This window comes from Pimephales promelas, chromosome 9, assembly GCF_988280905.1.
Source record: "Pimephales promelas chromosome 9, fPimPro1.hap1.1, whole genome shotgun sequence".
Taxonomy (NCBI): Eukaryota; Metazoa; Chordata; class Actinopteri; order Cypriniformes; family Leuciscidae; genus Pimephales; species Pimephales promelas.
The window spans coordinates 8,157,526-8,185,089 of record NC_142777.1 but is presented as its reverse complement, the minus strand read 5'-3'; the positions used below and the strand labels follow the sequence as shown (position 1 = coordinate 8,185,089).

At 37.6% G+C, this 27,564-nt stretch overlaps 1 protein-coding gene across 2 annotated transcripts in view; it reads left to right on the top strand.

Moving 5' to 3' along the window:
• Positions 1-27,564, top strand: part of il1rapl2 (interleukin 1 receptor accessory protein-like 2) — a 501,200-nt gene that overhangs the window by 276,288 nt on the left and 197,348 nt on the right. Inside the window, exon 1 of one of the 2 annotated variants that reach the window (XM_089134721.1) lies at positions 7,343-7,492. The exons of the other annotated variant lie outside the window; for it this stretch is intronic. The gene's annotated coding sequence lies outside the window, so the exon portion shown is untranslated. Of the gene's footprint in view, positions 1-7,342; positions 7,493-27,564 lie in introns of those variants that run through there. 2 annotated transcript variants of the gene reach the window in all.

Genomic DNA, 27,564 nt, shown 5'->3' with positions numbered 1-27,564 from the left:
TACTTTTTGTGCGAAAAAACAAACAAAAATAGCGAGTTTATTCGACTATTCCTTTTCTTCCTTGTAGGCCAGAAACGAGAGCTCCTTAGATTTCCACGACGCATGCGCGAGAATTGCTATCTTTTTCAACTACTTCAGATCAGTTCTCGCGCATGCGTCGTGGAAATCTAAGGAACTCTCGTTTCTGGCCTACAAGGAAGAAAAGGAATAGTCGAATAAACTCGTTATTTTTGTTTGTTTTTTCGCACAAAAAGTATTCTCGTCGCTTGATAAACATATAGTTGAGCCACGGTAGTCACTTGGAATATTTAAACATTTTGACTTTCTGGGCCGTCAAGAGGCAGTCCCTTAGGAGCCAATGTGGTAGTTATACAGCTCTCAAATTGAATCAAAAATATCTTCATTTGTGTTCCGAAGACGAACGAAGGTCTTACGGGGTTGGTACAGCATGGGGGTGAGTAATTAATGACTTAATTTTCATTTTTGGGTGAACTAACCCTTTAAGTACAAAAGGTTAATTTCTGCTCTGCGAATCTGAAGAGGGGTCAAATAATGGATTTTACTCTTTAAAGCTACTTGGTTTGCAGTGTAGTGGGAAAGTAGATAACTTTCATTAATTATATATATTTATGATTTATTAAGCACTCAAGTGTGGCATCATATTCTGTCCCTTGTGGTGTCCAAATACATTTTTTTTATACTCAAAGTCTAGTGTGACCACGGCTTTGCTCAGTAAATACTCATACTCACACCTTTGCCAGAAGTTGACATGTCCAGAGCCACAGTGATTACACACTTTTCCCTTTACAGTCTCACTTTCAAGTATGCTTTTAGCAGTACTGTTCATGCAATCTTCCAGCAGTGAATTGCTTGTCTCACTCATAATCTAGAATGAACTGGTTTTCAGAATCTATAAATGGACACAGTGACTGTTTGACATGGGTAATGCTATCATAAAGTTTTGTGCCGGATGTGTTGGAGGCAGTTGTGGCTGAGCTTGCATGGCAATGTTAAATTGTCCTTGAGTTGTGAGGTCTGGGTGCGTGTGAAAGGGTGTCTGGCACAGGTGCTGGCTCCAGCTCTAAGAAAATCACCTGTCTCCAGAGAAACACCAAACTAATGAGCATGTTGAAGGCTGGTGGCACAAATGTCCACATAATCCAGCTAACAGGAGCCAAAGCCAATACTGCCTGCCGACGGTTGCATGTGAATAGCCGGCACACCTAACACAATAACAGAAACTAAATGCCTTTCAGCTTGATTTGGTTATTATTTATACAAAATTGATAGATAGATAGATAGATAGATAGATAGATAGATAGATAGATAGATAGATAGATAGATAGATAGATAGATAGATAGATAGATAGATAGATAGATAGATAGATAGATAGATAGATAGATAGATAGATAGATATTGTTATATACAGAAGGATATGATGAGTTTATTTCATGCATGTGTCCTTCATGAGTGAACTTTGAGTCTGTAACTCCAGAGTGTTTGTTGAGCAGTGCTGGCAGGTTTTAGTGACAGGGGTCAGACACAGGATTCGGTCAGTAAAGCCGCAGGTATCAAGGTGACTCGACTCTCATTTCACTGCCAAACAAGAGTTCAGACTCATAAAAAATACTCTCACGACCAGTTCTGCCCTTAACTTTACATGGATGGAGGGGGACGATGTGATGTAGCCAAGTTGGACACGCTCCTGGATTGACATTGTTTCTAATACTAATGAAAAAAGAAAAGAAAAGAATCAAGTTTCAAGTCTCAAATTTTTGAACGGTATTGTATAAGAGACAACTGTGGTTAGGGTTCACCGTCATAGCAACCATTTACTTGTCAAAAATCGTTTTACCATTCGTTGTAAAACTGTAGACCTATTTTTCCGAACGCCTCACAACCGTACATTCTTCCATTGAGAGCTTGAATAATAGACACTACAGACCAGTTGGTGGCGATAATGCACCTTTGTCAATTGCAAGCACAAACAACCACATTTCCGTTTCCGGCAGTTGTACAAAAACTGCGATAAAACCTGTTGGAAAGCATCTTTTGCAGTGATTTTGTGCATAGCTGTCAACCCTCCCGTTTTTTCCGGGTTTCTCACGTATTTTAGCTCTTTTCCCGCTGTCTTCCCGTTTTAGTATTTTCCCGTAAAATATCCCGTATTTTTGTGCGAGACGTACGAGCTCGGACAGATTCGGCTTGAAGTCGTTTATCCTCGGATGCGGTGCCGCGCGCACTGGCCGGAGACACACTGGCTGCGTGGCGTGTACGTTTTTATTTCGGCTCCCATGTTAACAGATTAGAGCTTGCACGCTGCCTGCGTGACACGCGCGTCTCCAGAAAACGCGTGCATGCTAGAAATAGAACTGACGCCTATTTTTCACGCGACAGGCAAGCGTGTTTTTTGCCTGGAATTTCTTTGCGTTTCCAGGCAAAAAAATAAATAAAAAATAGGAAACTACATGTTTAGACTAGCTGTATGTCATTTTGTACTCGAATACATATTAATAAATTACATTTTGATGTTTGAAAGTCTAGGTTTTTACATAAATTCAGATATCAATGTAATTTAAACAAATAATAATTATTATAAATCGATTTTCAAATATATGAATAAAATATATTTTATTTTTTTCCATTTGTTTCTTATGTAGAAATTCAGTAGAAATTGTTGTCCAAATGCAAGAGCAACACACCGCTAATCCAAATGTAGATTTTTTTTTTTCTTTAAATGACACTGTCTCTTTCTCTCTCACACATGGCTTACGTTAGTTATGAACTCTTTAGACTTTTAAGGATTAGTGCTTTATTTTTAAAGTTTGTGGGTAAGAATCGTGCTTATTTTGGGGATGGATTCCGGGAAAACTCCCTTATTTTCAATGTTCAATGTTGACAGCTATGTTGTGTGAGCATATCAGTGAAACCACAGAAACTGAAATTTCTCGGGCCAGCAGCATCTGTCTAAAAAACAATCTTAAACGTTCTATTTCATCAGAAATGATCTTAAAACATAGCCTGGTTCAACCAGACTCTAGTTCATTTCATTTCCACATAGAGTCTGGAACCGCTCCATTGAGAAACGTTTCCTTCCTTGTAGGCGGGTTCACTATTAAAGTTCAAATCTATTGGATCTGGCCAAAGTCACTCACGATCTGCCATAGCCAATCGCTAACGTGTGGTCGTGAGTGACGTCTGTCACGCGCCGAAATGGCTGGAAACAACAAGCCTGAATGATCAGAGGATTATGTTTACAATAGGATTTCAGTCAACGAGCGCCGCAGGTTTTGTTAATCTAGGAACAATTATTAATTCGAAATGTATATTTGACACGAAGGACAGTGATATATTCATTCAACGGTGGAAGCTGTGTCTAATCATTACAAATACGCCGCTGTGGTCGTTTCTGATCTGCCGCAAATGCTGTAGCAGCTACAGTGAATGATCAGTCTGTCTCTATCTGCAGACGTGTAATAAACAACAATTTTTCATATTACGTCTTATTGTTTCTTAATTACCTTAATTATGGTCTTCAAAGTATGTGTTTGTACATTTTTATGTGGCATTTATTTTTTTTAGTAAAACAAATCAACCATTGCCATCTAAAACTGAAAATCAAATATCTTCAAAGTATGGTTTTTCACATTTTTATTTATGACAATTATTTTTTTTTAAATCACAACCAATTTGTATGATTTACAACATGTAAAACTGACACACCAACCTCCTGCACGAGTGCACAAAGGGGCTCAAAATGTTCTATTCATCACAAGAATCAGTAAATATACAGTTGGGAATATGAGCGACTGACATGACTCCTGAGCGGATCTTCAACCATAGTTTAGCAGCCAGGATTTGGGGCTTCCGAACACCGCGAACACCAGGCTAAACCGTCCGTCCAAAATGTCACGGTCATCATGCACGAACTGCCCAGCACAAACTTCCAAACTTTCTGCCTCCTTCACTTGGTCCTCAGTTGTGCAACAAGAGGTTAGACAATAACAATCCGGCTTCAAATTTTGTATATTCGGCAGTTTCTTTTCCAACAACGGACCGAATAGCTTTTCTCACGTCTTTCTCCGCTGCATTACTGAATTGAAACTGACGCGCTTACATCAACGTCATCTTTCTCAGCCACTCCACTATTCGCTGATTGGTCCTACAAAAAATTGATTTCTGGAAACCTAAGGATATGGAGCGATCCCAGACCTAGTACAGAAGTAAAATGAAATTGAGCGGAAGTGCGTAGGAGGGCGCAGCCAGGCTACTTTAAACAGGGCTTTAAGTGTAAAATTAACTTGTCCTTTAATAACATGTCAAGTCAGCTACTGTAAAAAGCAGCTCTACAGAAAACAAAATTGCTACATTTAGCTCAATTCAGTTCTAGTTTTATTCTTATCCAATTTCAGTTTTTTATTCATTCAGTTTATTTGTTCTCTGATAATTGCAGGCAAATCGATCATAGAACTGGTGCCTGAAGCACCTTAAGACACTGGTTTGCGGATGTGAAATGTCATGGGGCGTATTTCAGTCAGAAGTGAGCGTGAACCCTGACCTACAGAGCACTTGGAGTGGGAACTGTCTTGTGTGTGATTAGTTGGCATGCCAGATTTGAGTATAGCTGCGAGTGTGACACATTAGAAATGTTAGATTCATTCTGTAACTAACACAAAATAAAATGATATTTTGCTGTCACAGCACTGGAAATGCATCACATAAACTGTTTTTAAAATCAATTATTGTGACAGTACATGTTACTGTACATGTTTTTTTTTCTTGATTGTCCAGAAATGTGAAGAGATCTTAAAAATATCCATACAAAAGTATACCTAAAAATAACTCCTTATGAATGTCATTGTACATATCTTCCTATTACGTTCTAATATGTTAGAGAAGAGGGGCTCAAAGATATCTGTATAGCCTAATGGTAAAATATAAAATAGTCAACTATAATGCATTTCAGAATGTTTGTAAACAATAGGCACCGCGATACTTCCGGGTGGCAGAACGCGTGCGGCTTCTATTGACTAACTGAAGAGATCCAGCCGGCAACTGAACAGTTACATAGTTAAAATCATTGTTGTTGATCAAAGTTGAAACGATGGCGAAAACATGTTGTGTTTGGGGTTGCGCCACCAGATATACAGCAAAAGGTGTAGGTTTTTTATCGATTTCCTTCAGAAAAAAGTAAATCTATCCAGCGGAACCTGTGGGTGAGGAGTTTAAAGCGAGTGGACTTCGTCAAAAGTGCATGTCGTTTTCTAATTATGAGCCTGAGCCCGATTTAAACCCAACCATTTTAATACGTGGGTCGTTATATAACTGACGTTCTCAACTAACTTAGTTAATTTCTATTACTTTCTATGTTACTTTCTTTTGAGCGGTGAGGAGTAAATGCTTCTGATTGGTTCAATAAATCAACACATATGTCTGTGATTGGCTACATCGCTCATCGCTGCAGTCATGTTATTAAAAGAAACGCCATGTAAATAATATCTATTTTGTTTTTGTTGTTCTTGTTGCTTTTCTGCAACAGATGAATACAAATGTATTAGTTTTCATTTTTTATTCATAGATATTTCTAGTTTGCGGGAGTCCCGCAAATCGTTTTATCCTCCCCCCGGAATCCGCACACACAGAGTGAACGCATTACCGATAGCACTCGGCCATCAGATCTAGTCCCACGCCGCGGTCTAGTGCGTTGGGAGTGCACGTCTCTAGATCAAAGAATCTAAGCTCTAATGATCATGTTAACTATGTCTGAATTTCCACCACGTCTGTTTTTGAATCAACTGTTGAAATGTAGATTAGGCTACTGCCGACGGTGTGTCTCCTTTCAAGCAATTTACTAGTGATGCCATAGGGACGCTTCGCCTCTTGCCACCCGGAAGAACGTCTATTATTGTTGTGACGTCATGGTGAATTGTCGTATACAGTAGGACAGTTCTGCAAATACACTGAAGTAGAAAAAAATTCAAAGAAACAAAGCCTTTCAGCTTTAGTGAATGTACTGTTATTAAATGTTTGGTCAGTCAGTTTTCTGTTTCAAGCTCTCTGGCTAACATTAAAGTGACAGCCAATTTGACAAAAGCCTCAATGCTTGTTGTAGTCAACACAGTCCAGGTGGACCAAAGCCTGATCAGGTAGCCTCGAGAAAAGGCTTTCAAAGAAACAACCCAAAGCTAAGGTTGCTGCTATAGTCAGGCACAGTTCCTGTTATTATTCTGTTCTCCCCATTATTTTAAATTTAAAGCTTGAAAACTTAAAAAGACTTGCATTTTTTTCTGTGCATGGGCCAAACAAGGAAGAAACCATTCCTTCCCATACAAAAATGATTTTATATATATATATATATATATATATATATATATATATATATATATATACGTATATTTACATAAATAAAATATATAAAGCGTAAACATACATGAAACCTATCTGGATTTGGACCGATTTCATATATTGACATAAGCTATATAAGCTATATGCTTATACAAAATATTTGAATTATTGTATAATATACAAATTACACATATACATGTGACAGTCACACCATGACAAACACACGATTTCATATATTGACATATATACAGTATAGTTTATACAAAACATTTGAATTATTGTATGATATGCAAATTCCATTTTAAACTACATGTGTCTTGGTTTGTCGATAACACATTGTAAAGGTAACGTTTTGTTTGTGGACTCTTATGTTTCCTTTAGTTCCCATGTGTCTTTCCTTGCTTTCTGATAATGTCCTTTGTTACTATGGTTACTAATTTTTTATTTGATTAGATTCACCTATTTCTCATCTAGTTGCTTTACTTTGTATGTATGTTTCAATTACTGCTGATCAGTTCTCATTTGCATTATGAGGTGTTCATGGATTTAGTTTATTAAAGACTTTATATTTTGGAAAACTCCTTTTATCTTCATCATAGTGTGTGTTGGCAACAGTATCATTACACACATATGGGGCAGTTATTGAAATCCCTAAAACTGTATGGACTTATGTTTTCATACAATAATTCATCATTGTATTATATTAAAAAGTCTTCTGTGTAAATTGTTTATGTATATATAGATAATATAAGCTTATATTATCATATATTTTATGTAGCTACATCCATCCTAAAGACCATGAATATGTTGATATTATCTATGTACATTTAAAGATAGACATGCTTGTTAAAAAATGAATGAATAAGAAAAATGAATGTATGCAAACATTATATAATAGCCTAATTCAATACAAAATAATACAGTATAATTGTCGCAGATAAACCAGACTCCACAATCACCCAAATACTAATCATCTGCACCTGCATCACATTCCCTCATCATCTCCGTCACACACATCGTCTGGTCTCGTTTTGAGCTACTCACTTACCCATTGACTCTACTATCCCAAGGTGCATGTTACCTCTATCCATTGACCTCCTGGTCTCCTGTTCAGTGTTCCTGCTACCTACCTGTTCCTTCATTGAGGTTTGTGCTCCGTCTACCGTCTACATAGTCATCCACGACCTTCACACCATATACAACTTCACACCATATATACAACACAAAAGACTGTCAGGATCTCTTTGTTATCCACCCTCATTCTATCCACATCGCCAGCAAACACTCACCTGCACTTCCTGTTTACCTATCTGTATCTAATAATGTTTATATCATGTATTCTATCTCTGTCTGGAGTCTCTGTTCCATAAGAAATATTAAAATAGGTAGTAAGCTTATGGGCCAGATTCAGCACAAACCCTCTTTTGGTGTTAACCTTCAAATGGTCTTCGTTTCCTGTTTACACTTCTGGGCTTCGGGGTCTATACGACCCCAACAATTGATTGCGTAATTGTACAAAAAATATACATTTTTAATCATACGAATAATATATAATTTTTTTTGTTTACTTCTCATCTATTCATTAATGCTGTGTTTTTGGAGATATAAAGTACATTTGTATCCATATACCACACAATTCCTCAACTACACCATTTTGCAAGATGTAAACAACACTGGTCGAGAAGCACTTCCTGTTTCTGTTTTTTAACACTACATAAAAGCTGGGATAAAATACAACCAACATAACATATAAAACTGAATCAAAAAGTTAAACAAACATCTTTAAGATGTTTTCACATGTGAAATAAAGAAAACAGTTACAAACGGAAACAGGAAGTGTTTCTGGACCAGTGTTGTTTACATCTTGCAAAATGGTCTATAAAATATTATTTTTTTTATGATACATTGCATTTATGCTCTAGTACTAGGCCTTCATTTCTGTGTAAACATTTTCAGATTTATGCCGTATTTTTATTTTATTTTATTTTTTTTTTGACGTGAAGAAAATATAATTCGTTTTTTTTTTTTCACATTTCCCATTAATTTCAATGTGGGGTCATACTTACCCCAAAGACCAGAAGTGTAAACATTTTTTTTTTACACACCTTCAGAACAACCGAATCAAGCCCAGTTTGTGTGTGTGTGTGTGTATAGATAGATAATGTATGAAAAGTCACAAAATCGTATTCCACTGAGATAAAGGGAACCTTTTTATTTTATTATTAAGTAAAAGTCGATTGGGGTCGTATAGACCCCATGACCCGATTGAGGGCTACACTACTGTCAGGGTTCACTAAAGACAAACAGTAAAAAGTTACGATGAAATATTGTGGACAGGTGTAACTGGTTGTTGTTTTTGTGTAGTTAGACACAGGATATATTGCATATGCATTTGTACGAGTTTCACTTTCAGATGCAAAATTTATGGGAGAAAAATGTATTTGATTTACTAAGGTTTGCGCCATTATTTACCAGCCAAAAAAATCATGTCTTAAACTGGATGCTAATTTGCGCTGCTCTTGATAGATTGCGTTGGTAATTATGGAAATGATCCGGCTGCATCTGTATTCTTTAATTTGCACCTTGTCAGTACATCACGCGCAGAACTTTCAACTCCCATCTGCACTTTTTTTGGAATTGCATTTTCATGCTAATTTGCCCTGTTTAGTAAATCTGGCCCTCTACATTTTATACATACACACTGCTCTGACTTTCAAAAAACCCCTTCTGTCTCCAGGCGGATTGTCACTGTCGTGAACAGACTAGCTCAGTCAAACAAACGGCGAAACCTCCAGTCCTGTTTTTCCAATATCATCACTCTTGGAACAGATTAGAGGACTGGAACTGACTGCGGATCAAAGTCCAAATATTGCAGAGGAGAATTTTAAAATAAATCTCTAAACTTGCAAGGGACTGTATTGTCTATAATAATAACAAACATCTCTTCTTTTTCTTCTACCTTTTTCACAACTTATTCAATGAACCTGCTCGATTGAATGGTTTTGCTTTCATTTAAAAAAAAAGAAAAAAAAAGCATTCTTTAAAAAAAAAAAAAAACGTTGAAATATTCATAAGTTAAATGTCACATAGCACAGCTGTTTCCTTGCCAAGGGTCTGTGTGTAATATTTTAGTGTTTCGTTGTATTTCCTGTGGTGTGATTGGCTGTCAGAGGCAAATGTCAAACTGATTCATAGAAGGGAGACAGTGACCAGGAAGAAGCATCAGGCTTTCAGCATCAACATGACAATGAGCTCTGAGCAAGTTCATTAAGCTGCCACGAGACCATCTCTCTCTCTCTCTCTGTCTCTCTTTCTCTCTCTCTCTCTCCCCTCACCTTCACCTGCGTTTATGTTTCAGCTTGTCAGTGTCCAAGTATAGCCACTTCAATCCTTTCATGACGAGCAAATGAACACAGCCTGGTCTGGCCCTCTGCCATCACACACTCAAAAGGACAATCTCATCTAATTCATCGCTTACCACTCAAGAGCAGACAAACGTCAACACAAATGAACTGACGAGACTAACAGTATAAGACAAAGATGATATATATATATATATATATACAATTGCAGTCAAACTAAAAACTCCAAATCACTGCAATGATTTGTGATGTGTGACAACTAATTACCTGAACTATTTAAATTAATCTCCAAAAAACATAACTTGCTTTCAATAGAAATTTGTCTTATTTTAAATGTAATTTTTCATTTTTTTTTTTTTTTTTGGCAGTTAGCTGGTGTACAGTACATGTTTTATTGGCTTAAGTTTTCCTCCTGTGGCACAGAGACGTTTGTCATGTCTTCCTCTTTGTTCAGCTCATACACACTTTTTCAATTTAATTGCTCCTGCACTTGATTTGTCCTCTTCCCTCTCTATATTTCCCAGAGACGTTCTCTCTCTCTCTCTCTCTCTCTCTCTCTCTCTCTCTCTCTCTCTCTCTCTCTCTCTCTCTCTCTCTCTCTCTCTCTCTCTCTCATAGAATCTCCCACTACTGTCGATGATTGCGATGAGGTTCTGCTGCATTCATTATTTTAACCCATTAAGCAGCAAATATTAATATCACGTTTTCTCAGCTCAAATAATTATTAACAAAACCTTTTAGCTGTAAACAATACGGTGAGGAAGGAGAGCAATAGGCAAATGGGATATCTTGCAGGCAACATTGTCCTTAATTTGTTGTAATTGTGTGAACTATTTTTACTCTCACCTTTACAGACAGATGCAGCTGCCTACATCTGAGGCATAATGTAATATTTATTACATAAGACGACCTCTTTGGTTTATTGATGATTAGGAATTATTTGAACCTGTGCTGATGCTGTAGTAGATTATTCATCAATCTTGAAATCTTGGTGTAATGAGATTTTATGCATACATGCTTATGTAATCATGTTTTTTTAAAGGAAAGTTTGATTCCACTACTGCTTGATGCATTATTGATTCATTCAATCTTGAATGTTGGATCACAACATGGTTGTGGATACTGATTTTTCTTCTTTAATGATGATTTTTATCAAACTTGTATATTTAAGTTCAGTAATTTCACTTAAATAACAATTAATAGGTAATTATCATTGCCATTTAAGTGAAATCACTGAACTTAAATATACAAGCTTGATAAAAATTATAATTCTAGAAGAAAATTTCAAATGGCACTTAGAGGCTTTTGCATCTGAACTCTTCATATTGTTTTAACCTTGTTTTGTAGTGCACTGCTCTACTTTTTATGTGTAATAATAATAATAATAATAGAATAATGATAATGAATATGATAATATAAAAAATATATAGCTGCATTAGTGGGGTTCACATGTTTTAAGACCTTCATGCCAATTATGCTGTTATAAGGTCTAGCTAGGCCAAGCCGAAATGTAGGGCTGACAGCCTGACACCATAAAATGTCCATGATGGAGAATATGCAAAAACACATTCACAAAACAATTAAAGTCTTAAACAATTCTACTTAATATAGACTATTAATATATGCACACATTTTTTTTAGATACAGATAAATATATATACAAAATATATGATGGGTAACAAAATGTTCACTGCAAGTGTCCTCTGTAAAACACCATTTTCAGGTTTCACATTTAGCATAATTGACAAAACTTATGTTGAAATAGATATGAAGGGATGGATTTTGATAAAATATGATTGGAAATGTTATAATAGTAATTTTACGATTTCCAAATATGAATTATAGAAACACATTAGTAAATAGTAAGACAAAGACTATTGTAACCAGCAGAGGACCACTCATTAGCTTGCTTTCATTGAAATGTGTCTGTTTGTCTCCTCTACAGCAAGGCACATTTTCCATGTTAACTTCATTAAACATGCTTACACACACAATTTGTTGTATATAGACATTTGAAATAAGCGATAGTTAAATAAATGCTTATTTCAGGCCTCCCATTTAAAAAATAATTTTCAGGCATCATTGCAATGTGATATTGCAAAGTATGATGCATAAAATGAACAATTGAAAAGGTACATTTTGAGAAAGGCATTTGTCATTTTATTTTAATGATTTTATAAAGTTTAAATATTATTTCAAATGCAAAACCCTTGAAAATAATTATGTTACAGAGCAGAATGAGCCAATATGTGCTATCCATTTTGAATCTGTCTATTTTTTGTCTTTCCTTAAAAAAACAAAAAACAAAAAAAAAACATGTTAAATTGAACGGAGATGGGTCATATAGCACTTTGTCCTACTGTTACTTTAACTGCTTCTATTGTTCTCATTTGTTAGTCGCTTTGGATAAAAGCATCTGGTAAATGAATAATGTAATATTAGAAATAATGACGTTTGCTAAATATTTTGTCATATAGAATACTATTTTTATTTATTTCCCACTGAATTATGCGATCTGAAGAGCTGAAAGAGCATTCAGAGCAAGTTCTCTTCCTAATTTGCATAAGTTTATGACTCATTTGATTTCTACAGCTCTCAATCATTGTACGTGAGTTAACATAATTAACTCATGTACAATTATGATCCTGCCCTTTGCATGACATTCTCCTGTACATTTCCTTGCCCTTTGCTCTGTGAAGAACGAACCAAAGAAACATTTCTACACTTGAAATAAGAAGCTAAGAAACACACAGATAAGATGGTTGATGGTTTGTGTGTGATTTTCATATTTTCATATTTTTCATATAAATTATGAATGTTTACATTATACATTCTAATTAGGTGTAGCGATTAGTCGCACTCTGTAAAATCCAACAAGTTCAGCTAACTCAAAAAATTTGAGAACACCGATTCCCTCAATTCAATTCATTTGATAAAAAAACAATAGTAATGAGTACTCTGAACTTATTTTAATTGAGCCCATTAAAAAAAGGATATTTCTTAATACACAAATAAACAAGGTTATTTCTTAAATACTTCATAACTGAAACATCACTATATTGAGTAAAACCACTGAAATTATCAACTTTAAATAAACTCAAAGTGCTTGCAGTTACTGTTAGCTCACAATATCACACACACAAGTCAAATCCAATAATTGAGCTAACTCATATCATTTAAGGACACGGATTACCTTAATTCATAACGTTTTTTTTAGAAACCAATAGTTATGAGTACTGTGAAGTTATTTCATTTGAAGTCACTAAAAGAAGATATACATTGCGGTCAAGAAATGAAGTGACTTGATTCACCGAACTTATCCAAAGCCTAGTATCTGTTTATACAGGTGATATGTTATTAGTTTTGTATTATTAATTATAGTAGAAATGTGATACTGTAAAATCCATTGTTGTGACAATCAGATTTAAAAACCTCAGTGGTATTTTGCTGACTCACACAGAGATCAAGAATTAGCATATGAATCTCAACAATTGTGACATTAAAAGTTCCATGTCGCAGTACATGCTGGGAACCAGTACAGGTACTCACCCAGACTCCCATGTAATTTTAAGAGTGTTTCAGGCGAGAATGTGGTTGTTTAAAGGAGTAGTTCACTTTTGAAAAAAACTTTTGCTGATAATTTACTCACCCCCATGTCATCCAAGATGTCCATGTCTTTCTTTCCTCAGTCGGAAAGAAATTAAGGTTTTTGATGAAAACATTCCAGGATTTTTCTCCATATAATGGACTTCAATGGGAACCAGATGGTCCAAGGTCCAAAAGACAGTTAATAACAGTTTCAGATGCAGCTTCAAATGTCTTTAAACGACACCAGACGATGAATAAGGGTCTTATCATGCGAAAGGATCGGTTATTTCAAAGCTTATTCCAAAAGTGTAAATTTTCTAAGGACAAATGCTAGCCTTCCTCTATTCTGTGAGGCGCGTTTGTAACGTCCGTAATACGTAATTACGTTCAAAAGGTCACGGGCGACGTAGCCGTAAGTACAGAGTCAGTGTTTACAAGTTGAACGCATAGGTTGAACGTGAAAACAAACTCAAACTCCGTTTACAAAAAAAAGGAATTAAAAGGTAAAACAACGATGTCGGACGATTTTGATTCTGTACTTCCGGCTACGTCGCCCATGACCTTTTGAACGTAATTACGTATTACGTGACGTTACAAACGCGCCTCACAGAATAGAGCAAGGCTAGCATTTGTCCTTAGAAAAGTTACATTTTTGGAATAAGCTTTAAAATAACCGATCGTTTCGCATGATAAGACCCTTATTCATCGTCTGGTGTCGTTTAAAGACATTTGAAGCTGCATCTGAAACTGTTATTAACTGTCTTTTTGACCTTTGACCGTCTGGTTCCCATGTAAGTCCATTATATGGAGAAAAATCCTGGAATGTTTTCATCAAAAACCTTAATATCTTTTCGACTGAGGAAAGAAAGACATGGACTTCCGGCTACATCTTGGATGACATGGGGGTGAGTAAATTATCAGCAAAAGTTTTTTTCAAAAGTGAACTAATCCTTTAAATCTCAAATCTGTAGTTTATTTATAAAGATAGGGCCTATTTGATGCATCTGACGTTTTTGGAGTTCTGACATCCAAGCCTTCACCGGATACTCAGCGAGATCAACCCCGACTGGAACAGCTTTTCCTCGACTAGTGCTTCTGACGTTTGCCGCTGGCTCTGATCTCTCTAGTTTAGTGGATAAACTTGTCGTTTAATTCGTCTTGTGTATAAGTCTATCTTTGGTCTCATTAAACTATAGTTTGTTCCATGGCAAAAAAAAATAGTTTTTTGAAGTTTCATAACTTTATATGTTTTAGGCTATTTAACTTTAACAACATTTTTTATATCTTCACTATATGAACAATACAATAAAATGACACAACCCTGTCTCTGTTTTAGAAATGGCAATAAAAATCAATGTTTCATATTTTTAAAATGAAAACAAAAAGATCATGTTCATTTTGTTAATATGCAGTGAAGAGAATCGCGTTGCCTGAACCACATGGCAATTAGGCTAATATGATGATTTTTTTTAAATGAAAAGAGGCAGAGTGAAAACATAACGAAACATATTTCGTTTTATTGTTGACGAAAAGATGCAGCATTGTAGCATATTTCGTTTTATTGTTGCACAAAATATACATAAAGAGATAACCGGAGTAGCCAGCGTGCTGAGTGACGCGATCAAGTACGCTCTGTTCCATTTGCTGAATAACCCTGAAAATATAACCCTCTCATCCTCGGGAGTTCGTTTTCCAGAGTCGAACTTGGCAAGTCCGAACTACCAAGGACGCAAGTCCGAAGTTTGCGTACTTGGTATTGAGAAACGGCTATTGTGTGTATGAGTGAAAAACAACATGATTACAGAGGCACAAAACTAGTTAGCGCCAACTAGGGGCCTATTTCTTTCAATTTTTTTACAGAACTTTAGAGCCATGAGTCAAACATGCTCACTGAGTTTCGTTCTGATCAGCCTTTGGTAACATTGTCTGATAGCTACTCAAATTTAATTGGGGGCCATGTTTTTTCAGATACGCCAATGTCCTCATAGACAATCGTGGCACCTCGTACAAAGACAGCTCATGCCAATTTTCAAGTAATTTGGGCTAATGTTTGAGTGGCACCACCAAGTGGCCAATTTTTATTTTTATTTTTGGCACCACCAAGTGGCCAATCGTCTTAATTTTTTTAAGTAACCTCAGATTGAGCTCGTACACACGTGTCCCGAGTCTGGTGAATATATCTTATTCCGTTCTTGAGTTATAGCCATTTTGTAACATACTCATGTTGCCATACATGTAAATATGGCCGCTGACATATAGACGCTTTCAGCAGTGACAACATAAACAAACGGTACTGCACATGTGCATTAATCTGGCCCAAACTTAACTTCCGGCAGACTTGCGGAGACAATCCATAACAAGTAAATAATCTAGTAGCTGGTATTTCTTGCCAGTCAAAGAAAATAAATGTTACCTGGCCAAACTGAAATGTGACACTGCCAGACCCGTTGAACAAAATTGGAGACAAGATGTTCTACCGACGTGTCTGATTTACCGCAGTGTTAAAAAACTGTGGCGAGCGCGACGGCGGGGTTTGATAAGGTTAACTTAGCTCTCCTTATTAGCTAGGCTTCTTACATGCTTGCTAACCTTTTTTTAAGGTGGGTCTCCACATTGACAGCATGTTGGATGGATCTGTGCAGCGCTGTTTACGATACTAACCATTCAATACACAGACTGGTCCGCTGTCAATGTGTTTGCGAGAGAGAGAGAGAGAGAGAGCGTGCGAATATGCGCTGCACGCAACTTTGCAGTCAATTACAACTTTTCCCATCTTAAATTGTTAAAAACACGGAAATCAATATGTGGCGGTCAGCGCTGATAATGTGGTGGGCTGCCACAAATAAATGAATGGGAAACACTGTACCGGTTATCACTCAGATAAACATAGGCTATTTTAATACCGCTGTCTCCCTCATAGGAAACCTTGACATTTTTATTTTTAAAAATTGCGTTTGCTCCCTAGGTCAGGTTGCACCCCACAGCTCAACAACCTGCTCATCACCTTAACTTTTTACTGCATTTGTAGTCAATGCCATATTATCCAGTAAACGCTAATAAACGAACAGAACGGAAGTTAACTTTGGGCCAGGTCATCACCATGGCAACGCGTCTGATGAAAGCGTCTATACAGTAGAAAATTGTGGCACCCCCTCAGACTGATCTCATGAAGTAGCGTGTGTATGACACGCCAATTCGTATTTCCATTTTTGGCGTGCTATCAAGACGCATAATCGCCTTTCAGCGTGTTTATGAACGCCGTTGACTTAACGTTATATAAATATATGACTTACCTCAACCCCGTCCCTAAACCTAACCGTCACTGGGGTTAATGGCATTTATGACTGTTCCCTTACCATCCTAGGTAAAAAAAAGATATGACTTACCTCAACCCCATCCCTAAACTTAACCGTCACTGGGGTTAATGGCATTTATGACTGGAGATTTGACTGCGTGTTCAGACACGCGGAATGACTTGGACGTTAATGGCGTAGACATACACGCATACACGCGGATACACGCGGATAGCTCAAAATGCGTAGAGATAACACGTCACCTGACTCGAAAGTGGCGTGTATGTTTACGCAAAAGTCATGATGTCATGTTGACCCCCTTGCAACCGTGCAGCAAAATTTAGAATATTCTTGATAATTATTGAAAATCAGACTCCAGAGAATCTTGCTGCCCTGGCTTGGTTTGAGCCTATTGAGTCCGTTTCTGAGAAGTTTCTCACTTTGAAAACTGTTTTTCTCCTCATTATCCTGTCTCTCAAAAGAATTAGAGACTGACAAGCCCTCTCGGTTTCGCCCTCGTGCCTGGAATTTGAGGCTGGTATGGCTTTTCTTCACCATAGACCGGGTTATGTTCCGAAGGTTCCTACTAAGACTGTAAGACCTACTGTTCTGCAAGCCTTCTGTCCTCCTCTGTTTTGCATGTCTGACTAAGAGAAACTAAATATGCTCTCCCAGTTTAGAACACTAGATGCTTACGTCCACAGAGCTACCCTGTGGAGGAAGTCCAAACAACTGTTTGTTTGTTTCAGGTCAACCAGGTAATGGTTACCGGCGTCTAAGCAGAGGATGCGCAAGAGATATCTCACTTGCTTATGAGCCGGCCTGCCAGCCTTCATCTTCGCAGTGCGAGATTTCATAAGTGCTTCATGACGCAAACACGCAGAGGTGTTCCCACAGTGTTTCAACGCACCGAAGGTTACATATGTAACTGAAACGTTTTTCTTTTGCCCTGAACTAAATTGCAGCGATCATCCACATAAATCTCTAAATCTATCAAAAAGAAAAAAGAAAATTCTTTTTTTTTTTTTACTTTTATTGCAAACTCTTTGCCTTTTTATTCTGTTGAACTGTTGCCCATTATAAATTGTATGCATTTTAAGATGCTGTAGCAGCACATTTTGTGATTAATACCTACTGCAAATTGAATCATGTAAAAATAGCTCTAAAATGAGGTTTTGGTCTGTTATGTAGATGTGCCTCAAGCGATGACACCAATTAAACACACACTTAAGAAAAGCTTATGATCATCTCACGTTAAACAAGTTAAAACCAAAGCCAGCTGAATAGTAGTCAAGGCTGTGACCCAGCCCGTTCTCATCCTTTAGCATCACATAGAACGTTATATGACAAAACGGCACTATACTACACACATGGCACCCTTAATCGTTAATATTCACGCGAACCCAAGGTGTCATAAATCCTTTAGCGTAATATGAGACTACCCTACCCCACACCTAAACCTAACCATCACAGCGCGTGTTATATTAACGATAACGGGTGCCATGTGCGTAGTATAGCGCCATTTTGTCATATAGCGTTCTATATGACGCTAAAGGATGAGAATGCGTTGTGTGACCACAATATAGACATTGGGGCGGGGAGCTGCTCGGTGGTATTGCTCCGCTTGTCAGTATCAAAGAGTTTGAAATGGTCAATTTAAATCAATGTGGGATTGATTTTGAAAAGAAGCTAAGTGTTAAATTTAGCTGATTATTTCTAGTATGATGATGCATCAGCAAGGTCAGTAGTTTTAGCTGTTAGTGTGCCTGGTAAGTGTGGCAAGCAGGACGAGTGGCGTGATTGCTAATGAAATTTTTTGTATTATATGTGTATGTGTGGCAGTCATCTGTGAGGGGCTTTACTTTCATTTTGTGTAGGGGCAGTGTTTATGTATGGCAAAGTATGGCAGTTGCCCCTGACATTCAGATTTGAGATCTGTGTATAGATGACAACTTTAATGAAATGGTGCTCGTTGACACGGATTCATGAAAACAATTAAAAACGCTAAGTAAGACTGCGCATACCCATTCTTTTACAATGCATGATGTTTTATTAACAAAGATCGGGAGAAGCACGTTCAGATAAATAACGCGAGTGGAGAGCACTCAAAAATCAATGATAAGAGGTGTATATAAAGACTCGAGTCTCACCTCAATCCATTGACAGTTTACCACCGCCCCTTCTCCACACTTCTAGTCCTAACTACTTACAGTACATAGGGGGGAGTACTCTGGGTTCGGGCCAACCCCCCCCCCACCCCCTCCCTCCCCCATCCCCCATCCCCAAGGACAGCATGCCAAATTAGACATTAAAATTTATATGTATGTAAGTGTGAACTCGTGAAACTCAAGCTGAACCCACATGCCTATAGACACGAATTAAATAATTTTTATTATGAATATATATATATATATATATATATATATATATATATATATATATATATATATATATATTATTAATAATAATAATAATACATTTTATTTGAGGCGCCTTTCTTGGCACTCAAGGACACCGTACAGAAATGCAAGACATTTAAAAGCAGCACAGCTTAAAACAATAGAACATTAAAACAAGATAAAAGCAAAATCTAAATCACATGTGGTAGGCAGTTTTAAACAGATGCATTTTGAGTTGTGATTTAAAATGAGAGAATGAAAATATTGTCCAATTTTTATTCTAAAGATAATCTTGATAATACTGTATTGTTACTGTCTTCTGAGTAAATTCTTCACATAGCCCAAAACATTCACTGTAGCTTAGTGTATGGGGTGTATTGTTGTGATTGGTTGTAGCATGCAGTGAGATTTTCAAATGCATGCTTGGTGCCGCCCCTCAAGTTGGGCAATTTTCATTACTCAGTGCCAGACCCTTAATCTTTCGGATTTGGGTCTGGATTTCAAGGCTAGTTAATCTCAACATTTATACTACATTTAAATTTTAAGATCAAAAGTTTTATCTGATAACGTTAGTTAATGTGCTAACATGAACATTTTATTACATTTAATAAAAGTGAATTAATTCTGTGATATATTGTTCATTTTTAGTTCATATTAGTAAATTCATTAACTTATGTTAACGAATTAAACATTATTGTAAAGTGCTACCAATAAATATTATCTTGCCGTGCTTCTTTATCCGAGCAGATACTGTAAGGCATTCCCCATTGCAATCTCTTTTCTTCTCTTTTCTCTATTTTAATGAGAATACTTTTCTTATTATGTACTATAAGGCTGCATTTACACTGCAGGTCTTGATGCCCAAATCCAATTTTCTGACTATATTTTCTGACTATAATATATATATTTTTTTTTTGATGACCTGCTTACATCATCTTTTAAAAGTGACCCATATCCGATTTTTGCATTCACACTATACACTGCTGAAACTACCAAATGCAGACGTTCTGACGGTTCTGACCCGGGAAATAAAGCAAAACAGCACGAAATTCAATGGATGCTGATGCGAATAAAATTATCCAGTGTTTTCTTTCCACAATATTTCAATAAGTCATCAAAACATTGGTCTTGTACGGCGGAGAAAAAAAGAGGAGAGGCTCTGGCCATGAGCACTTAAAACGATGCCATATCTTGTGAAATGTCTTCATAAACGGATTTATTTCTTTAACAACCCTGCATTTTTGCCTGCACTCTTCACCCCAAACACTCAAAAGACATGAAACCTCCGCATTGCTCCACTGTGTGTATCCTTTCTTCACTCGCGCCTATAATCGCACAGTTTTTAATGACGCATGACTCGCATTTACTGGGGAATATCCAATTTGTCTGCTTACATGGCACACGCAAATGCACGTATCTGATTCATATCTGATTTATTACCACATATGAATGAGACCTGCATCCGATCTGAGAAAATCAGAATCCATGCGTTTTTTTTTTCCTGCTTACATGTTCACCGGTCATATCCGATCTGTGCCACATGAGAGGAAAAAATCGGATTTGGGTCACTTGAACCATGCAGTGTAAACAAGGCCTAAGTGAGCGGGTAAGGAAGCGAATGAAAAGGCTAGGGAGGACAACTGATTTTTGTGTTTTGGTACAATGCAGCAAAGTTTGAATCACTTGGTTTGGTGCAATTTTCTCACAACACGTCCCATAACGATCACGAATAGACAGCTTCATTGCATTCTGGGTGCAAAACTAATAAATGTCTGCTGAGAGGACCAGCCTGCCACATCACATACTTGCCTCTTACCAAAGCCCTGGAGCATGCAACGTCCCTGGTGGAATGAACCCTAACTCCTAGAGGTGAAGCTTTACCACACACCTCTTGCTAGAGCAATATCATCCCGTACCCAGTATGACATTGTTTGCGGCCATCCCCTCCCCATAGCAAATGAAAAGTTGCTCTGATTACGCCACTGGCTATTGAGGTGGACATAAGTCTGAAGAGCAGGAACTTAACACAGTAGGTTTCTCCTGCAGTGAACGGTGGAGGACAGAAGGCTTCAAGAATGACCGGATACATGGTGGAGAATGATACAAAATACCTTTGACCAGTCTAGGGGCAGGGTCTAAGCAGGATGACAAAATTGACAGAGCCTATTCCCAAATTCTCTTTAGAAACGTAATTGCTATGAGAGAAAACAGTTTTAGAGTCAGAATCGAGTCAGCGGCTGACTCTAGAGCTTCAAATATGGATTATAGCCAAGTTCCACTAAGATACCTTTGCTCTAATGGGAGGCCTCAGCCATGGCCTCCATGGTCAGACCCTGTTCAGGTGATTCAGAAAGAAGTAGTGGGGACATTGCACTGTTTTCTGTGAAGCGAAAAGGGTACACCCCTACTTCATAAAATCTTTCCCAAATTTGTTTGACTACCTTGGGGGTGGCATTTCCATTCCCCATGTGTCGTAACCTGACAGAAAGCCTGCTCCCACATTTAAATGCTCAGGGGGGTAAATCGCCCTGAGTTACATGAACTTTTCCTGAGTCCAAAGCAGAACCTGCTGCGCTAGCCTGTTCAGATGGCACAAACGAATTCCGCTTTGGCGATTTATGTAGTTGACTACTGTAGTATTGTCCACCCGCGCTAGGACATGGTAGCCTCCTGTTGGAGAAAGTACTGCAGGGTTAGAAATACAGCCATCAGTTAGAGGCAAATGATGTGCCAATCAAGATGACAGCCTCTCCAGACCTCTTGGGATCGACGGCTATCTAAGACGGCTCTGGATGCCCTGGAGTCTCTACGGAGCCAGAGCTGGATCCATGCATGTTGCATATGTGCAGGGTGACAAGGCTAGGCCGAATGGAAAAACCCGGTATTGGGAAGCTTCGTCCCCGAAAACAAACCTAGTACTTTCTGTGTTGTGACAGGAATTTCAGAGACAATCATTTTGATTGTCATCATTTGGAAGTTGAATGGTCTGAGAGAATGGTTCAGATGCAATGTTTTGTGAAGCAATGTCTTGTGGCTCAACATCTTGATGGGGGGGGGGGGGGGGAATGTTAAATATCCCGTGCCTTGGGGAACGGCAGGAAGAAACTGAATATTTTTAACATTTTGCTGGAAACCGCTGGCCCCTAAACTCTGTGGGTGACGGGGATGGAACAGAGGTGTCGTGAGGTTGTCAGTACTTAATATATATTTACATAGCCTGTTGCATGTGTTTTTTTTGTTTTGTTTTGTTTTGTTTCAGCAGGTCAGCCTGGTACGCCTGCCATAGTTTGCTGAGCAGCACCAAGAATCCTGACTGTAGCTGCCTTCCCTATCAGACTCTAACGCCTTCCCTATCAGTGTGAATGTTGTTCTTCATGGCTTGGTGGGGAGTACTAACTTTTTAAGTAAAGATGAACTCCCAGGAGAGATAGCCCACAAACATCTCTTCCAACTCTTCCATCATTTAACCATTTAATTGCACCCCTGATAGTTGAATAAGTCAACGTCCAGGGTGCAAAAACATGTGAAGAAAAAGGTTTCTTCCCATGAATGAAGGTCCTTGAAGAAGGGGAGAGACTGTAGCTGAAAAAAAACTGCTTCGAGTGCATGCTCTTTCTTCTGTGGCCAGTTTAGCTGTTGTCTGGCCACTCCACAAGTGACCACCTTGAGTAACTCCTCATGAGCTTTATCATCACGGAAGGAGTGCTAAGATGCGGCATCCTCAAAGTCCATCTTTAGATGGCTATTTTGCCATTTTGTTCCTCAGAATTAAATGTAGCCAAATATCAACCAGACAAGTAAACAATTGTCTGGATGAAAGGTTGACTATGGTGATTTTTTTTATTAGAGCAGTTTCAACAAAGAATCACAAAATCATAGCTTGCAAACACACATAATTATTTTGCATGCGATCATAGGAACTAGAGAGAAAGAGCATCTCCTTTCTGCTCAGTTCACTCACATTATATATGAGTCCCATAATCTTTGCGTTGCCTCAGCAAACGTGATTTCTGAACCATTAGATTATTTATTGGCAAGAGGACCTACGTCCTCATCCCACTCTCAATAAGCACCGTCTTCAGCAGTGGATGGGAGAACATCGCGATCTGGAGAGAGGGAAGGACCTGTCTCCCACTCCTCAGCCCGATCACCTTGTGATGTGCAAGAAGAGCTTAATGGAGAACAACTCACAGTACTCGAACTCGCCATGCTCAAACACAAACACTCAAAGCAGAGCTCATGTGTAATATAATCAGAGATGGACCGTGAACACGGAGACACGCACCTCCTGATTGTTTGAGACATGATGTTCTTTTTTTCTTTGAGAAATTTATTCACACTGACAGCTGTAACTCTAACTCCTATCAAAGAGGACAGATAGAAGGTGTAGCACACTTCACGTGAGAGTAGCAAATGTATGCCATTTGGAAGTAGCCTACATTAGGTCTCATGCCGAAACAAACTCAGCATCTCTGGTCGTTGCTCTCCTGACCGAATGACCTCATGATCCCACTGTTTCTAAAAGGAGCCCAACACACAGGAGAAAAACACAGATTCACCTCTCTCTGTTAAGTGGACAATCCTTAGACCTCTGAACCAGTGTAGCAACTGGCTCAAAACTAGCAACACCAATAACTTGACTCCATTGTTCACTAGACCAGCTCTCTTCATAATACTATTGTTTTTCTAGTAAGAAGCTTTTTTTGTTGTTGCGTGACACAGAAAGCTACGTCACATCACACACACGACCAGCGTCGGCCAATAGTGAGCCTGGTAACACTTTACAATAAGGTTCATTAGTTAACATTAGTTAACTACATTAGTTAGCATGAACTAATGATGAACATCACTTATACAGCATTTATTAATCTTTGTAAACGTTAATTTTAACATTTACTAATATTTTATTAAAATCTTGTTAACATTAGTTAATGTGCTGTGAACTAACATGAACAAACAATGAACAGCTTTATTTTTATTAACTAACATCAACGAAGATTAACAAAAACTGTTACAAATGTATTGTTCATGGTTAGTTTATGTTAGTTAATACATTAACTATTGTTAACTAATGAACTTTATTGTAAAGTGTTACCAATAAATGAATAGTTGAATAAAGTTGTTATTTTTGTGGGGGGGGGGGGGGGGTTTGTACAAAAAGTATTCTCATCGCTTGATAAACTTAAGATTGAGCCACTGTACCACAAAATAGTCACTTGGACTATTTTAACAATGTCTTTAATAACTTTTCTAGGTCGGCAAGTTTCAATCCCTTAAAAGCCTGGCCCAGTCAGCGCGATCACCCCATTGAGTTTTTTTTCACTGCTTATATTGTGCTTAATAATATCTTTTTAATATCAAGCACGTCCCAAGTTCGCGATCGCCTTCTGAGAGATTCAGCTTTCTTTCACGTCTGGTTTTGTTTTTTAATGTGAGTCATGTTTCATGTCTTTGTTATGTACTTCCCTGTTAGCCATGTGTTCCCTTGTCTGGTGTGTTATGTTGTCATTGGTTCATTGTTTCATTGTTCACAGGTGTCCCTTGGTCTAGTCATTAGTCCTTGTGTATTTAAGCCCTCATGTTTGCCTCATGTGTCCTTGTCAAGTATTGTTTCCTGTTACCACTGTTGGTGCCATGGCCCTCATTTTTCAAAAGTGCGTACACCAAATTTCCAGCATACACCTTGCGTACACCCAAAACCATGGTGACTTTGAGATTTATCAATATGGACGTTGGCGTATGGTACGCTCAAATCCTACACCAGCTCAGGAGGTGGTGTACGCACGTTTTGAGTTAGTGCGGAAATGCGCAGAAAAATTCCTAACACCACAAAACGCACTGACAAACTAAGAGATATGATATATTATGACCCACTGTAAAAAAAAACAAACAAACAAACAAACAAACAAAAAACAACAACATAGTAATTATAAACTTCAGTGTTTATTTTTGTGATTTGTGATTTGTGATTTTTTTGATTTCAATGTTTAATTTGTGTGACTTCACCAAAGCATTTGATTTGTAAGCATAATTATTCCTTCAGTTGCGAGCCTGTGTGCTTAACTGACGTTTCAGGATTATCCCCGGCAGGTGCGCATGGACTGGGTTCAGTAATGAAAGGCTTTCAATGACCAAAAAATAATTCAGACTGACAAAATAATACAAAAATACATTCTTCTTCTTTTAAATGATAATAATAATAGAAATAATAATAACGACATCTTTCTTCTAAAACAATAAGTGTCATTAATACAAATCATAATAATAAGAAGAATATTACAAATTGTCATGCTATTATGTGAATGAATGGTACTTCACATCACATCATCATCACTATTATACAAGTGACGTGATCATAGACTGTAAAAAATGGACGTCATTCGAAATTGAATGCTAATTTCAAAAGACGTGCTGTAAAATAATGCATTGTGATAGGTGATTTCGGCTCCACGTCAGAGAAGTTTCTCTTCTTTGCCGTCTTCCGTGTGTACATGGCGTAAAATGAGGGCGTGGGGGGAGCGGAGACTTGAATATTTAGGGGCGTGTTATTCTAATGACGATCGTTTTCGGCCGCGGGATTTATCAACGGCAGGCATTGCGTACACCTGGATTTCAAAGGTATTTACACAGTAAATTCCCCGATGTTAAATATTACACCGCTCTGTGTTTATATGGGAACCACCAGCAGGGTGTTAAAAGTAACTCTGATACAGTGTTAGAGTCAATGAGATAATTAAGTGATTAATTGAGTGATGATTGAGCATTATTGAAGACACCTAAAGCAGAATTACAAGGAGAAAACCTAACTTTCAGGTCACCGTTATGGAGATGAGTGTTTGCTTTAGTTGGGCTCTTGATCCTTTCATTATTAACTTTATATTTTAAATGGCTGTTACATCTGAGTTATACCTGCCAGATGAACAAAGAAACAATTTATATGATGGTGCTGATTATATTATGACATTCATCATTTGAAAAATATATTTGTGGTTAATTTTGTAGGTCACAACATAACTGAAATTTTACATAAATATCCAGAATGTTAGATATAATATAATGGATTTCTACAAGTTGTTTAACTTTTTTTTAGGTACACAAACCTCAAGATTCAGTCAATGCTTCTCAACGATGGTGACGAGCAGAATATTCAATTAGGAAAAGTAAATTACATAGACAATTCAGATCATAATTTATTCATACCGCAATGCATGATGGGAGACATTAATGAGTTGTGATTGGTGGCAACAAGGATTATTAATGTCACCATTGTTGAGATACACAGGCTGATTATTGATGTCTGCTTTTCTAAATAAAGATTAAAGTGCTTTGATCAGAATAGTTTTTATTAAGTATTTTAGGTTTTAAGAAAAATACAGATATGCTGTACAATCACTAAACTGTTACTAACAAGTTAAGCCAATTCACCTGAAAAGTTTCATTTTTCAGATCATAGCATGATTATGTCAAAACATAACCAACAATATTAGATCACAATTTTCTTTGACTGTTATAAATAAATAACAGCAGACAAAGTTTAAGGTTAAAGTATAAGGATCAAGAGCCCAACTAAAGCAGGCACTGATCACCATAACGGTGGCTTCCCATTTTAGATTTTCTCCTTCGGTGATTCTGCTTGTTAACATCAGGTGTCTTCAAGAATGCTCAATCATCACTAAATTAATCACTTAATTATCTCATTAGCTTCAACAGTCATATCGTCCATCTGAAAGCAGGTGAAGGTGATTTACTACTAATCAAGGAACCGGCTTTACTGATTAGATGCACATAACAATATCGTGCGATATATCGCCCAGCCCTATCTGGAAGTCAGTTGTAGTTCTTGTGTTTCTCTTTTCTTCAGTGATTCTGCTTGTTATCATCAGGTGTTTTCAATAATCAAACAATCATCACTCAATTAATCACTTAATTATCTCATTAATTCTAACACTGCCTCAGTGTTACTTTTAACACCCTGCTGGTGGTTCCCATATGAACACTGAGCGGTGTTAATTTACTGTGCACAGCTTTATAAATCAGGTGGTGAGAGGAGTGTAAGCATAATTGGTTTATGTTTGTTCACTTTTGTAAATAAACTCTTGGGTTCTCTACAAACTTACTTTACACTTTCTGTGTCTGCACCTCATATATTGCGCTTAATTCTTTTTAACAGCAAGCACGTCCTGCTCTTTATATTCTCATTTATGTATTTCATCACTCTGAAGTGTCAGTAGTGCGCATACCCCAATATACATGATATAGCAATAGATCAAACAATAGACATTTTACACCTTGGTAACGATATTGAGATATTGTCATACCACCAAGCCCTACTGTCCTATAGTATAGAAGCTTTATTATGACAATGACACGGGTCCAAATGAATCCGGGCTGTGAGTCAAACAGTCGTTTCACATCAAATGGCCAATGAGTTGTGCTGTGCACACAGGTGCAATCATGCGCTAAGGGCCAGAACCCTCTCTGCATTTCCATATTGATTAGTCTTTGATAACATGCCAAAGTGCGAGTCATTTCAGGAGACTGTTTCACCCCAGGCGTCCACCAGCTTCCATTTACAC